The sequence below is a fragment of the Pristiophorus japonicus genome, chromosome 2 (genome assembly GCF_044704955.1).
Source record: "Pristiophorus japonicus isolate sPriJap1 chromosome 2, sPriJap1.hap1, whole genome shotgun sequence".
Taxonomy (NCBI): Eukaryota; Metazoa; Chordata; class Chondrichthyes; family Pristiophoridae; genus Pristiophorus; species Pristiophorus japonicus.
In genome coordinates, this window is record NC_091978.1 from 34,196,885 (window position 1) to 34,212,627 (window position 15,743).

At 41.5% G+C, this 15,743-nt stretch overlaps 1 protein-coding gene and 1 long non-coding RNA gene across 5 annotated transcripts in view; one reads left to right on the forward strand and one right to left on the reverse strand.

The window, feature by feature from the left end:
- Positions 1 to 6,787: 6,787 nt before the first annotated feature.
- LOC139236581 (uncharacterized) lies at positions 6,788 to 7,927 on the reverse strand. The gene is made up of 2 exons (XR_011588510.1): positions 7,276 to 7,927; positions 6,788 to 6,999 (listed from the first exon to the last, which is right to left on the reverse strand). It is a non-coding gene; the product is annotated as an uncharacterized lncRNA (long non-coding RNA).
- ptpra (protein tyrosine phosphatase receptor type A) overlaps positions 7,675 to 15,743 on the forward strand; it is a 290,068-nt gene continuing 281,999 nt past the window's right edge. For 3 of the 4 annotated variants that reach the window (XM_070866834.1, XM_070866832.1, XM_070866836.1), the window contains exon 1: positions 7,675 to 8,199. The gene's annotated coding sequence lies outside the window, so the exon portion shown is untranslated. The remainder of the gene's footprint in view (positions 8,200 to 15,743) is intronic. The other variant, XM_070866835.1, reaches the window with a different exon arrangement.

Genomic DNA, 15,743 nt, shown 5'->3' on the forward strand with positions numbered 1-15,743 from the left:
CACAATTGGAGTATGCATCCAGTTCTAATCACCACACTTTAAGAAGAATATGAAGGTCCTTGAGAAAGTGCAGAGGAGATTTGCCAGAATGGTTCCAGGAATGAGGGATTTTAGCTTCAAGGTTAGGTTGGAGAAGCTGGGGTTGTTCTCCTTGGAGCAAAGGAGGTTGAGGGGAGATTTGATAGAGGTGTACACAATTACGACAGGTTTAGATAAGGTCGACAAAAAAAAGCTGTTCCCATTAGCTGCTGGTACAAGGACTAGGAGACACAGATTTAAGGTTTTGGGCAAGAGATACAGGGGGGATCCGAGTGGTAATGACCTGAAACTCGCTGCCTACGAGGGTGGTGAAAGCGGAGACGATCAATGATTTCAAAAGGAAATTGGATAGACACTTGAGGGAAATAGACTTGCAGGGCTACAGGGATAGAGTAGGGGAATGGGACTGACTGAATTGCTCTACAGAGAGACATAATGGACTTAGAAACATAGAAACATAGAAAATAGGTACAGGAGTAGGCCATTCGGCCCTTCTAGCCTGCACCGCCATTCAATGAGTTCATGGCTGAACATGCAACTTCAGTACCCCATTCCTGCTTTCTCACCATACCCCTTGGTCCCCCTAGTAGTAAGGACTTCATCTAACTCCTTTTTGAATATATTTAGTGAATTGGCCTTAACAACTTTCTGTGGTAGAGAATTCCACAGGTTCACCACTCTCTGGGTGAAGAAATTCCTCCTCATCTCGGTCCTAAATGGCTTACCCCTTATCCTTAGACTGTGTCCCCTGGTTCTGGACTTCCCCAACATTGGGAACATTCTTCCTGCATCTAATCTGTCTAACCCCGTCAGAATTTTAAACGTTTCTATGAGGTCCCCTCTCATTCTTCTGAACTCCAGTGAATACAAGCCCAGTTGATCCAGTCTTTCTTGATAGGTCAGTCCCGCCATCCCGGGAATCAGTCTGGTGAACCTTCTCTGCACTCCCTCAATAGCAAGAATGTCCTTCCTCAGGTTAGGAGACCAAAACTGTACACAATACTCCAGGTGTGGCCTCACCAAGGCCCTGTACAACTGCAGCAATACCTCCCTGCCCCTGTACTCAAATCCCCTCGCTATGAAGGCCAACATGGCATTTGCTTTCTTAACCGCCTGCTGTACCTGCATGCCAACCTTCAATGACTGATATACCATGACACCCAGGTCTCTTTGCACCTCCCCTTTTCCTAATCTGTCACCATTCAGATAATAGTCTGTCTCTCTGTTTTTACCACCAAAGTGGATAACCTCACATTTATCCACATTATACTTCATCTGCCATGCATTTGCCCACTCACCTAACCTATCCAAGTCGCTCTGCAGCCTCATAGCATCCTCCTCGCAGCTCACACTGCCACCCAACTTAGTGTCATCCGCAAATTTGGAGATACATTTAATCTCCTTGTCTAAATCATTAATGTACAGTGTAAACAGCTGGGGCCCCAGCACAGAACCTTGCGGTACCCCACTAGTCACTGCCTGCCATTCTGAAAAGTCCTCATTTACTCCTACTCTTTGTTTCCTGTCTGACAACCAGTTATCAATCCATGTCAGTACACTACCCCCAATCCCATGTGCTTTAACTTTGCACATTAATCTCTTGTGTGGGACCTTGTTGAAAGCCTTCTGAAAGTCCAAATATACCACATCAACTGGTTCTCCCTTGTCCACTCTACTGGAAACATCCTCAAAAAATTCCAGAAGATTTGTCAAGCATGATTTCCCTTTCACAAATCCATGCTGACTTGGACCTATCATATCACCTCTTTCCAAATGCACTGCTATGACATGCTTAATAATTGATTCCATCATTTTACCCACTACCGATGTCAGGCTGACCGGTCTATAATTCCCTGTTATCTCTCTCCCTCCTTTTTTAAAAAGTGGGGTTACATTGGCTACCCTCCACTCCATAGGAACTGATCCAGAGTCAATGGAATGTTGGAAAATGACTGTCAATGCATCCACTATTTCCAAGGCCACCTCCTTAAGTACTCTGGGATGCAGTCCATCAGGCCCTGGGGATTTATAGGCCTTCAATCCCATTAATTTCCCCAACACACTTTCCCGACTAATAAGGATTTCCCTCAGTTCCTCCTCCTTACTAGACCCTCCGACCCCTTTTATATCCGGAAGGTTGTTTGTGTCCTCCTCAGTGAATACCGAACCAAAGTACTTGTTCAATTGGTCCGCCATTTCTTTATTCCCCGTTATGACTTCCCCTGATTCTGACTGCAGGGGACCTACGTTTGTCTTTACTAACCTTTTTCTCTTTACATATCTATAGAAGCTTTTGCAGTCCGTCTTAATGTTCCCTGCAAGCTTCTTCTCGTACTCCATTTTCCCTGCCCTAATCAAACCCTTTGTCCTCCTCTGCTGAGTTCTAAATTTCTCCCAGTCCCCGGGTTTGCTGCTATTTCTGGCCAATTTGTATGCCACTTCCTTGGCTTTCATACTATCCCTGATTTCCCTTGATAGCCACGGTTGAGCCACCTTCCCTTTTTTATTTTTTACGCCAGACAGGAATGTACAATTGTTGTAGTTCATCCATGCGGTCTCTAAATGTCTGCCATTGCCCATCCACAGTCAACCCCTTCAGTATCATTCGCCAATCTATCCTAGCTAATTCACGCCTCATACCTTCAAAATTACCCTTCTTTAAGTTCTGGACCATGGTCTCTGAATTAAATGTTTCATTCTCCATCCTAATGCAGAATTCCACCATATTATGGTCACTCTTCCCCAAGGGGCCTCGCACAACGAGATTGCTAATTAATCCTCTCTCATTACACAACACCCAGTCTAAGATGGCCTCCCCTCTAGTTGGTTCCTCGACATATTGGTCTAAAAAACCATCCCTTATGCACTCCAGGAAATCCTCATCCACCGTATTGCTTCCAGTTTGGTTAACCCAATCTATGTGCATATTAAAGTCACCCATTATAACTGCTGCACATTTATTGCACACACCCCTAATTTCATGTTTGATGCCCTCCCCAACATCACTACTACTGTTTGGAGGTCTGTACACAACTCCCACTAAAATTTTTTGCCCTTTGGTATTCTGCAGCTCTACCCATATAGATTCCACATCATCCAAGCTAATGTCCTTCCGAACTATTGCCTTAATTTCCTCCTTAACCCGCAACTTGATGGACCACATAGCCTCCTTCTGTGCTGTTATGTCTCTGTGAACCTTTTCTGTCAATAAAACATAGATGAGATAACTAGCTAGCTTTACAATGAAGTGGCATTTTTTTTTAATTGAACATGTAGAAAAACATGCTCTTTTCCCCCCAACCCTCTCATAAGAACAAAAGAAATAGGAGCAGAAGTAGGCCATCTGGCCCCTCGAGCCTGCTCCGCCATTCAATAAGATCATGGCTGATATAATCTTGGCCTCAATTCCACTTCCCTGCCCTTTCCTCATAACCCTTGGCTCTCTTAACTTTCAAAAATCGATCATTTTCAAACTTAAATATATTCAATGACCCAGCCTCCACTGCTCCCTGGGTTTGAGAATTCCAACGATTCACAACCCGCTGAGAAGAAATTCCTTCTCATTTCCAATTCTCATTTCAAAGATTATAGAATGCAAAACAATGACTAAAACAGGGGTGTAAACACAAGGCTGTTACTTTTTCTCTCAGAAAATAGCATGTTTTTCTATTTTTTAAAGCACTCAATATGAATTTTACCTTCATAAAGCTTTTGGAATTTGTTCTCTAGCTTTTCTTCAAATAATTTTACATCAGTTTAAACAGAAATTGCTGGAAGCTAAAGAATAAATAGTCCTCAGTGTTGCTGATTAATCAGTACTGGTGCATCTTGGAAAATATAATCCAAATTCAGCTCATAGTGTCACAGCTCCAAACAAAAATATCAATCCAAGCCTATGCTTTGAAAGAGGCTGAGGCGTTGAAGTTAAAAACTTGACTGAAGACATAAAAAAATACAACAGGAAATTCAGTTGATAAATGTAATTATATTTGTAAAATTTTAATTTATAAATGTTATGATTTTGGTTAAATTCTTATTTTGGACATAGGAATTTCAGTTACTAGGAGAAAATAACACCTGATAAACATTTCAGAGAGCATTTTTAGAAAATTGTGTGAACCTGACAAGATTGCACAATCAGAATTCTGAGTTTGTATGGGTGTTTCAAAGATATATGAGGGCATAGGAATTTAAATGGAAAAGTTGACATACAAAGTGTGACAACAAAAGTTCAAGTGGCTTAGACAGGTAGACGCAGTATATTACAGATAGGTAAAGGAATAGATTTCTGTAACTGGAAGTGTGGTCGTGCCATCACAGACAGGAGAGTGTAATCACAACATGATAGATTTAAATTTGCCATTTACATTATAAATATGGGCAGAGGAGTTTAAAATGGAAATATAAACATTACAGAATGTATGACTTTAAAATGGGGACTGAGTTATGTCTGCATGCCCAGATATGCCCTGTTCTCTAACCTCATTTCACCTGAAGATTAGACTTGTGTTAACTCCCTATATGCAAGCCACAGGAGATTTCATTTTAAATCAATTTTCGGGATGTGGACAATGTTGGCAAGGCCAGCATTTATTGCGCATCCCTAGTTGCCCCGAGAAGGTGGTGGTGGGCTTTCTTCTTGAACTCTAATTCTTTGTAGCAGTTTTATACCACTGTGTGGCTTGCTAGGCCATTTCAGAGGGCACTTAAGAGTTAATCAAATTGATGTTGGACTGGAGTCACATATATAGGCCAGACCGGGTAATTTCCGATTTCCGGACCGCCGCACGCTGCTCCCTGTCATGGCCCCGGCCTGCTGATGGTCTTGCAGGCCGGGACCGCGTCGATTTCCGGGACGGGCCGCTGCAGGCTGCTCCCTCTAATGGCTCCCGCCTGCTGATGGTCTTGCAGTCTTAGCATGTCTTAAACATAGAAACCTAGAAAATAGGTGCAGGAGTAGGTCATTCGGCCCTTCGAGCCTGCACCGTCATTCAATGAATTCATGGCTGAACATGCAACTTCAGTACCCCATTCCTGCTTTCTCGCCATACCCCTTGATCCTCCTAAAGGGACACTACTGTCCCAAGAACACAATCAGCAATATATTCAGAATGTTAAACTCCAGCCCAGTTATAGGGGTTATTAACATCAGCAGAAACAACGCCCAACTGTCAGAATGAACATGATTCAGTCCTGGATGTGATTAACAGCAGCAATAAAAACTGAATCCAACCCCTGCTGTCATTTGTGAACTCGTTGGTGTCTCAGCAGGTGGGATAACTGACGGAATCTCTTCCCACACTCAGAGCAAGTGAACGGTCTCTCCCCAGTGTGAACTCGCTGGTGTGTCAGCGGGATGGATGACCGAGAGAATCCCTTCCCACACTCAGAACAGATCCCGGCCCAGCCATCAGCAGGCCGGGGCCATTCGAGAGAGCAGCGTGCAGCGGCATGTCACTTCAGGGAGCAGCGTGAGCTGCAGCAGGAGGGCGATGGCTGATTGCAGTGAGGGCAGGTACAGCAGGAGTGGCGAGGTCAGGGCAAAGGAGCGACAAGAGTTCGTAGAGGGATGTGATCGGGGCCCAGGAGAGGCAAGAGTTCGGGGCCCAGAAGAGGCGAGGGCCCAGGGGCAGCATGGGCCTGCCCACACTGTGACATGTGTGTGCACTAGGTCCATGCAGCAGAGCTGGTCTCCAGTCATCTTGGTTAATCCTTGCCACTGGATCAAGACCTAGCTCTGTCAAGCCCGTGTGGTGGCTGGGGTGTAACAGCCACCACATGTTAAAAAAATCCACGCACAGGCATCTTCCACCCTTTAAGATGTAGTTCGGGATCTGGAATATTAGTTCCTTCATTGAAACATCTATAAACTCATCCCTTTTTGCCGTGAAAGCAAGTCATCCTCGTTTTGATGATGAGACCGGGTAAGGGCATCAGCTTTCCTTCCCGAATAGCGAACCAGTTAAGTTTTACGACAATTTAACAGCTTCTGTAATGTTTACAGATAACAAGTTATATTTTTGGATTTTTTAATTGATTTAATTTAATTAAAATTCTAAATCTGCCATGGTGGGATTTAAACTCACATTCTCTGGATTATTAGTCCAGACCACTGGATTACTTATCCAGTAACATGACCACTATAGTACCTTGTGATAAAATCTATTACTTCAAAATGGGGACTGAATATGTCTGCACTGTAATCCAATTATCCACTGCCTTCAAGCCCCATTAAACCTGAAGACTACACTTGATCTTGACTCGCCATGTATAACAATATGGGAAAGGGACTAATATATATATATCTATAGAACGACTTGCACTTATATAGCGCCTTTCACGATCACCAGAAGTACTTTTGGAGTGTAATCACTGTTGTAATGTGGGAAACGCGGCAGCCAATTTGCACACAGCAAGCTCCCACAAACAGTAATGTGATAATGACCAGATAATCTGTTTTTGTTATGTTGATTGAGGGATAAATATTGGCCAGGACACCGGGGAGAACTCCCTTGTTCTTCTTTGAAATAGTGCCACGGGATCTTTTACGTCCACCTGAGAGAGCATACATATATATAAATATATACATATATATAGATGGATGTCATAATTGGCTAAAAATTCTCTTCAAAAGGACATACTTTGAACCCAGGACTCAAAGTAATACATTCTGAAGGGCTGCTGACTGCAATTTTGTGAATTTGTAAAGAATTCAATACCTTCAGGGGATAAGAAACCTAGTAATCACTCATCTTTCAACTGCTTTTTATCTCACCAAGTATACAGGGGAAATAGGGGCTCGGAAACAGAATGGATTGAAAGATGACTACAAAATAAAACAGAGGGTCGGTTAAGGGAAGCTCCGGCAGAAAGTGGGAAGTGCTGTCCCTCAGGAATCCATCTACAGCTACTTGCAATAAAACAGAAAATGCTGGAAACACTCAGCAGGTGAGGCAGCATCTGTGGAGAAAGAAAGAAGAGTTAATGTTTCAGGTCGATGACCTTTCATCAAGAACCAACATAGGAAGCTTCTCCATAATATGATACACCACCAGTCATAGAAACTTACAGCACAGTTCATTCGGCCCATTGTGCCTGTACGTGCTCTTTAAAAGAGAAGTTGTGCTTTGTCCCGCCCACCCACCCACTTTTTGTCCGTAACCCAGTAAGTTCCTCATCCTTAAGTAACCTATCCGACTCCCTTTTAAAATTATTTATGGAATCAGCTTCGATCACCTTTTCAGGTAGAGCAATCCAAATCTCCACCATCCTCTGAGTTGGAAAAAAATCATTACGCCAGTGACTACACTTCAAAAAGTATTTGGTTGTCAAGTGGTTTGGGACGTCCTGTGGTCATGAAAGGCGAGATATAAATGCAAATATTTTCTATTTTTCTCTCTAGATCGTTTGCAAACAGGAATCATCTTGAGAGTTGTCCTTTTTTTTTCTATAGATCTTCTGCAAACAGGAATCATCTTGGGAGTGGAGTCTCTCCTTCTGTCTGTAGATCTTTTGCAATCAGGAATCATCTTGGGAATTGAGTCATCCCAATCCAATCCTTGTGACTTGAGAATTTCTCAATGAGGAGGAGGAGGAAGGGAAAAAACATTCCTGCAGTGAATTGGAGCATCCTGGCGGTGGCGTTAAATTGGCAGCAGAAAGAGAGCGAGAGAGAAAAATCACCCAGTAAAACAAAACGAGACTTTTACTTGCTCGCTCGCTCTCTCATTCCCACCTCCTCTTGACGATTTGTTTAAGCAATCTCACACACACACACACACACTCCAGAAAAAGAAACATGGCGGAGCGGTAGAAGGGAGGAGGAGGAGAAGGAGGAAAAAAAACAAGAGGAGCGGTGAGCGCGCGCCGCGGCGGTTGGGCGCGAGGAGAGCCGTTGGTGGGGGGGGACTGAAGGAGCGCGAGGCGGCGGTCGCCCCCTCGGTGTGGCGGCTGGACGGGCAGGGCAGTCGGAACCTGGCGTCCCGGAGCCCAGCTCCACTCCAACCGAGGGAGGATAATAGGAAGACATTGAAGACCCGGCTTTACACGGTACAGAGAGAGAAGGAGAGGAAGGGGAAAAAAATATATATATAAGGGAGCCCCCCTGAGGGGCGAGCGAGAGAGAAGGAGCCGTCGACCGACTCCAGAAGAAGAAGACAAGTGAGTGCAAGATTGAGCCGCGGGTGCGGGATTTTTTAAAACTATATATATTTATTTACATAAATCACTCGTTTTCCCCTCCCTCACCTTTCACTCCTGCTTGCATTTTCCCGGTGAGTTTGGGGGGGGGGACACACCATAGTTTCGCATTGTATATATTGCAACAGCAAATTTGACTTGAGGGAAATTCAGTGGCCTGGTGAGTTTGTAAAAAAAAACACTTATTTTCCCATTTTATATGTTAAAAAAAAAACACAATTTTTACTTCAGTGGAATTTTTTTTCTGTATGTAATGTTTTATTTCAGCTCATCGCATTCTTGATTTGTTTAATTGCTTCAACACCTCCCGCCATAAATTGTTGCTGGATTTTGGAAGAAAAATCCAGGGTTTTTGTGGGCGGGCGTGGTGTGTATGAGAGAGGGGGATTTTTTGCATCCTGCCAGTGACAGGGCCTTTGGATGACGGGATTGCAGCCTATTCCCAGGCCCAAGGGCCAGGTGGGCCTTTGGGAGTTGTTGCATGAGCCAAAATGTCAGTCAGTGGAATTAAACTATATAAAAAAAAAAATACATAAATGTGTGATTAACTAAATCTCTAATCGTGCTACTTTCTCCATCGCCCCCACGCCCTCTCCGAGTCTGGACTGCAACCTAGACAAGCCTCTTCTATAAGAAATCGCTGCTCTCTAAATTTTTTTAACAAAAAAAGCCCTTTCCTGAAAATCCCATAACCCAAACAGAATTAAAATTTTATCTACTGCCAATCCCCAGTCTAGTCAAGCCTCATTCTTTGATTCCGGTTAGTAAATTTCGTGTTTTTTTTAATGTCGGAAAACATACTTCCAAACAAATCGCCTCCAGCACCGTTTTCATTTTAATTAGTTTCACAAGTCGTGAGATGCTGTCGTTGGCAGCTACACCACACCGTGTGCAATCCTGTTTCGTTAACTTCAGAAACCTTTTTTCTTATCATTTCTTATCACCTCTGAAATTTTACGATTTGGAGTTAAGTTTTTAGTACATGACATCCTGAAAATTGTGTTTCCTTTTCGCTGTTTACTCAACCTCAACCCAACCTTTTGAAGATGTATGTATGCACAATGATCATTTTTGTGCCCCAACGTCATTTTAAACATAACTTTTAATGTTGGCCTTGAAATTGAAACATTACCATAAACCCAAAATTCTAGACCACACCTTGGGTGCACTGTTTCTTTTCAGATGCTGTACCGAGACAAGTTGTGCTGTTCATTTCAGTCGTTGTAACCTTGATTTGTTTCCCTCAATTGATCAGAATTGTCATCATTGAATATTGCCAGATGATGAATGCATTACTGTATACAGGAGTGCATTGCAAGGAAATAACCCACTGAGGGATTCATATGGCATTATCTAAACCACAAGAGTAACGTTTAAGTGGTTTCAGTGTTCTTAGCTCTGAACTGTGCTACCCACCTTTCATATGTTCTTGATGGGTACAAAATGAAAATACAAATACTTATGATGGAAGATATTTGGAAACATATAAGTTAACAAAGTTGAGTGACCCAAAATAAAATTATGAACTTTTATTTGATACCAGAATTTATAAATATAATTATGCAAACAATTGTGTGATATAGTCTTGAATTTTGAAAAATGCACTGACAGGATCTTAACAACAGAGCGGCAGTAGACTTGCAGACCTCTAAGACTACTAATGCAGCTTTTTAATCTATCGAATAAATTAAAGGAATGTACAAATGGCATGTACTAACTCTTGATCTTTCAGCACTACATGCAGAACATTTTTGTATAAAGGATAAAACAATTGTGAAATAAATTATCAATGAAGAACATGCAAGGAAATGTTATGAATGGATTTATTTAGGATTGGGTAAAGAAGGATTTGGGAAATAATGAGAAGGTTGATGGGTATGGTCTGTCAAAAATGGAATTCTGGGGCCTTTTCCTGCCTCAATTGTTGTACAGTTTGATTTGGACACAACATTTGCGTTTTTGCTGTGAAGTAATATACTGCGGTAGGGTGGACATTCTAGTTTGTTTTGAAAAATAATGGTTACCTGAGAATAATTGCAGGGCAGTAATTACATTGAAAGGTTGTGATACTGTCATTTATAATAATCATATGAATTTCTTGCTTTTTAAAAAAAGAAAAAAATTGCATTTATATAGTGCCTTTCACGACCAACAAACATCCCAAAGTGCTTTACAACCAATGAAGTACTTTTTGAAGTGCAGTCACTATTTATGCATAGCAAGCTCCCACAAACAACAATGTGATAATGACCAGATAATCTGTTTTATGGATGTTGATTGAGGAATAAATATTGGCCAGGACACTGGGGGAATAACTTCCATGCTCTTTGAAATAGTGCCATGGGATCTTTTACATTCAACTGAGAGAGCAGGCGGGGCCTTGGTTTAAAGTCTCATCCGAAAGACGGCACCTCTGACAGTACGGCACCTCTGACAGTACAGCACTCCCTCAGTACTGCACTGGAGTGTCAACCTCGATTTTTTTTTGTGCTCAAATCTCTGGAGTGGGAGTTGAACCCACAACATTCTGACTCGGGGGCAAGGTTACTACCAACTGAACTACAACTGACATTAAAAAATGGTATTTAAAATGGTTTTACATTCCTTTTTAAGTCTCCTCAGATCTCATACACTCTGTGCCCACTGAGGAGGACTGCACAAAGTACAGGAGGACATTAATAAACTTGCAAAATGGGAATATAATTGACAAATAAAGTTCAACATCGATAAATGTGAGTAGTTACATTTTGGTCGCAAGAATAGGGAAGTCACTTATTTGGTGGTGTAGAAAAACAAAGGGAGTACAAAGTTGCGAGACAGGTTAGCAAGGCCATTTTAAAAAAGCAAACCAAGCACGGATATATTTAGGAAAGGATGAACAGGCTGTGGGTCACTTTTCTCTTGAAAAAACGAAGGCTGGGGGTGACCTAATAGAGGTCTTTAAAATTATGAAAGGTTTTGATAGTGAATACAGAGAGAATGTTTCCACTTGAGGAGAAGAGCATAACTAGAGGCCATCAATATAAGATAGTCACCAAGAAATCCAATAGGGAATTCTGAAGATTTTTTTTTTACCCAGAGTGGTGAGAATGTGGAACTCGCTACCACGAGGAGTGGTTGAAGCGAATAGTATAGATGCATTTAAGGGGAGGCTAGATAAGCATATGAGGGAGAAGGGAATAGAGGGTTATGCTGATAGATTTAGATGAGGAAAGACGGGAGGAGGCTTGAGTCGAGCATAAATGCCGGCATGAACTGGTTGGGCTGAATGGCCTGTTTCAGTGCCATATATCCTATGTACTGAGGCCAGCTATTGGATAGATTTGCTTTAGCAAAATGACTTGTTTTTTCATTTCCACTGCATGTGGGGAGGCTCGGTGGGCAAAAGGGGGGCTGTCACCTTGTGTCATACTGCAGTGGAACTTTTTGTCTTGTATGTGAGCACTGAAACAGTGGTAAAAAGGTTGGCAATATTGCTCCAGGATAGGGAGGGGAATAATTTGAGGATTTCTGCTCCTAATTATTATCCAGAGACTTGGACTAAAAAGTATGTGTGTGTGGAACTCTACTTTGGTGCATGCCTTTTTTTCCTTTCCTTGCCCTCGACTATGGTTCACCCAATTGTGCAATGACAAAAGTAATATAATAACTCCAAGTGTGTTAACTGATGATCTGCACTGACTGCTAAAATAATGTTCGATAAGTAAACAGAATAACAAATTTACAAATACATCATAAATCTTTATTGTACACTATTCTAAGAAACCATTTTCAACATTGATGATACATGCAAATGAGGGAAACTCCCATCTTTACATTTATTTGTACCACTGATCTATTTTAATTGTTAAATTTAATATTTTTATGGCTTTTGTTTTGTACTCCAGTCTTGCGATATATTCACTTCAACTATTAATATTTGGATCTGAACAAGATTGTTTTTTTCTCAAGCCAATAGTTTTTAGTGTTTTGAGGTGAAAGGCTAATTGCTGTACAGTTGATGTGGAAGCTAAAATGTGAAGTTGAAGCAAAATGTAAAATTGCTAGACTGGTTTTTAAGTGGCATGACCAACATAGATAGTAAAATAATTTAGTTCAGCAAGAGTTTAAAAATATATACGTGCAATTTTTAGCGACGTGCTGGATGTTTTGTGTTGTGCAAACAAAAATACCGTACTACAGATTAACTGGCATTTCTTCTCATTTATTGTTTGATGGACCGTGCTGTGCTCAAGTTCCTGCCATATTTGTCTACATAAGTGACTATACTTGAAAAGTTTTGAAGTCCCGAGGATGTGATGAGTCTCTTTTTAGCATGATTTCAAGTTTGGTGAACCTCAAGTATATGGATGCAGACAGCTATTTGGCCCATCTTAGTAGATCCATCGAGACAGTTCCTAAATTTATCCCCAGTTTAGCATCCAGTTGTTAAATGATTCCAGGGTTTTTACCTTCTGGAGGTCTCTTTCAGACATTGACTATACTTTCATGTGGCAAAGAATTTCCTGAACTATGTTCCAGATGAACCTTTTTGCTACTTTGAATCTATATTCCCTTGTCCTACTCTTGTAATGTAACTTAAATTAATATTCTAGATTTACTATTTGCATACCCTTAATTAACTACTTTTTATATATCTCCAGAAACCTTCCTGTTAAACATCTCCTTTCCAGAATGAAAAGCCCAAGTTTCTCCAGACTTTTCTCATAACTCAAAGACATTTCTTTTTACCCAGTGTATTGTTATGAGCTGGAATGCACTGTCTGAAAGGATGGTGGAATCAGATTCCCTTTCAAAATGGAATTGGCTAAATATTAAAGACAAGACATTTTCAGGGCTATGGGGAAAGAGCAGGGGCGTGGGACTAATTGGATAGTGTTACCAAAGAGCCAGCACAGGCACAATTGTTAATACGGATTCTTTTTCCCTCAATCTGTTTCAGCGAATACACTGACACGCGAACACCTCTTGCCTTTTCTGTAAAAGACCTTTATTGAAGATTCTCCGGCCGGGATTTGTCAAGACAAAGGGACACTCTCAATCAGAGCCTGTTTACCTTCCCCTGGACAAGCCCCTTTTCAGTGCGAAAAGCACAGTAGATATACATTTTCAAAACAGAACACATTTGATTAGCTCTTGGTCTATCCAATCCCTTTCTGCTTCCCCCCTGAGTACGTCCAATGGCAGGCAAGAAAGTCTCCCAATTAGGGCTGGTGTCAGGTAGGTTAGTTATAGCTTTGCTACACTGTCTTCCCTCATCAGTAAAGAACCCAATTAGTTTCTCTTCCTCCTTATCAGTAGAAGCTATTACTTTTCCCTTCCTATCTAGAATTGCTTTCTTTCTTTGTGCTGCCTTGGGTTTTCTCATGACCCGTGTCTAACCTCAACTTCAACTCTTGGTAACCCCTTTTTTTTTCTGTTGATTCTGCAGTTGTCTGCATCTTGACCATTTCTTTAGCTAATTTCCCATGATTCCCCATCTCCATCCTTTTGCCACCTTCTCTAGCCATCTACCACTTTCGCAACCCTTTTACACATTCTCACGATGAGATGAATGGCCTCCTTCTGTACTGTATTATTCTATGACTTGACAATTAGGATCAGCCTTGTGGGTCTTTGCACTTCCTCCAATGCTTGAATGAGTTATTTGTGTCTTGGTGACCGCAACTTGAGATAGTTGTCAAGATGTGGTCTGACCAGAGTGCTACGCATTTTGGTCACCGCTTCCTCTGGATGTATTCTACCTATTTGGCTAGGTTCAATAATCCTGTGGCTTAGTTAATTGTTGCTCTGCATTGTCTGGATGCGTTTAGTGCTGAGTTTACTAAAACCCCAAGATATCCTTGTCTATTTATGGGGCACATTTATATCGCTTATTTTTTTCTTCTTTGAACAGTACTTCATTTATTTGCGGTAAATTTCACCGACTAATACTCTGCCTACTCGTATATTTTATCTAACTCATTTTCTAATTTCTAATCCCTCTGATTCCACTGCCCATCCTAGTTTGGTATCATCTTAAAATTTGATCATTTGCATTAAGTATCCCAAACAACAGTAGTTTCAACACCACTGGAGCACCCCACTCAGTACTTCCTCCATTCACCACCCTGATATTCAGCAAGTGAGTGGTCATGTTTTATACCCGTAAGCTAATTTCTTATCCACTCTCAGGATTTACAGTTTGGAGTTCAACTAATGGCATTTCATGTGGAACTTTTGTTTAAAACTTTTTGGAGGTCTAGGTACGCCATGTTTCACAGTCCATTTTGGTTGTCCCTTTCTCCAGGAGTTCAGGAGATTGGTCAAATAGGGTGTGGAACCCAGTTGGCCGCTGTTTACTAGGTTATTTTTGTAGAGATAATCTTCGGGTTAGTTCTGGCCAGTATAGAATGTTCGTTGTGTGCGTTATGCAATATTTTTAGTTACTATTGTGTTGGAGGTTCTTGAGGTACTGTCCTATCTAGAAAAATAGTGCAAATGCTATCTTTTATTGCAATATATGGTACAGTGGAACATTGGTTATTTTGGACTGAGTACAATTTATTTATCTTCTTGTGAGTGATACTGTTGCTTACTAGATGTTGGGAGTGGAGCTTGAGTTTTAAATATTTACTATTTGTAGCCTTTTGCTTTAGTGTAGCAGCAATTTTAATAAATGTCGATCCTCTACAGCTTAGTAAGATGCAAGAAATTGCTTTTACATTACACCGCTCAAGACTTTCTAAAGTGTTTCACAACCAATGAATTACTTTTCAAGCGCAGTCACTGTTGTAATGTAGTCAAACAAGGTAGCCAATATTTGCACAGCAAAGTCCCAAAAAGCGGCAAGTGAGATTTGGTACTATTACTGTACTTTATCGTTGTGCTGAATTTTTATTTTGCAATGCCTACTATAAACTTGACAAACTTGTGAGAATAGTTTGAGATACACTAAATGGCTGGCCTGGAAATTTTAAGTTATTTATTATTTTGATGAAATTTAGGTTGAAGAGAAGAGGCAGTAAAATCAAGTAGCAGTAATTAGGTAATGCCAAGTATGGGTTTTAAAACTCTGTAGATTGTACATATGGAAAAAGTTAGACTCCTTGCAGTTGCTAAACCTAACAGGTTGTACCTCTCCAGTCTGGGACTCTTTTTAGTTCGGTAACATCCCTGGTCCGGCATCAGTCCCGGCGTAAACTGCCCCTTTAATCGGTGTTGAAGTGCACATGCTGGGCTGGGGTGCTGCTGCTGCAGCGGTGTGAGTGCAGCGATTGGCTGAAGTGGCTGTCAGTTGTGTGGAGTGTGTATGTGTGTGTCTCAATTATTTACAATCTCTATATTAATGACTTGGATGAAGGGACTGAGTGTAATGTTGCCAAGTTTGCTGATGATAGTATGGGCACGAGAACGGCGCAGCCCGGACCTGGACGCCTGGTTTTCACGCCAGAAAGTGCGCCTAAAAAGAAACTTACAGATTCTCCGGCTCCCTGCTGGTCCTCTGGAGTCAGGCACGGCGCAGC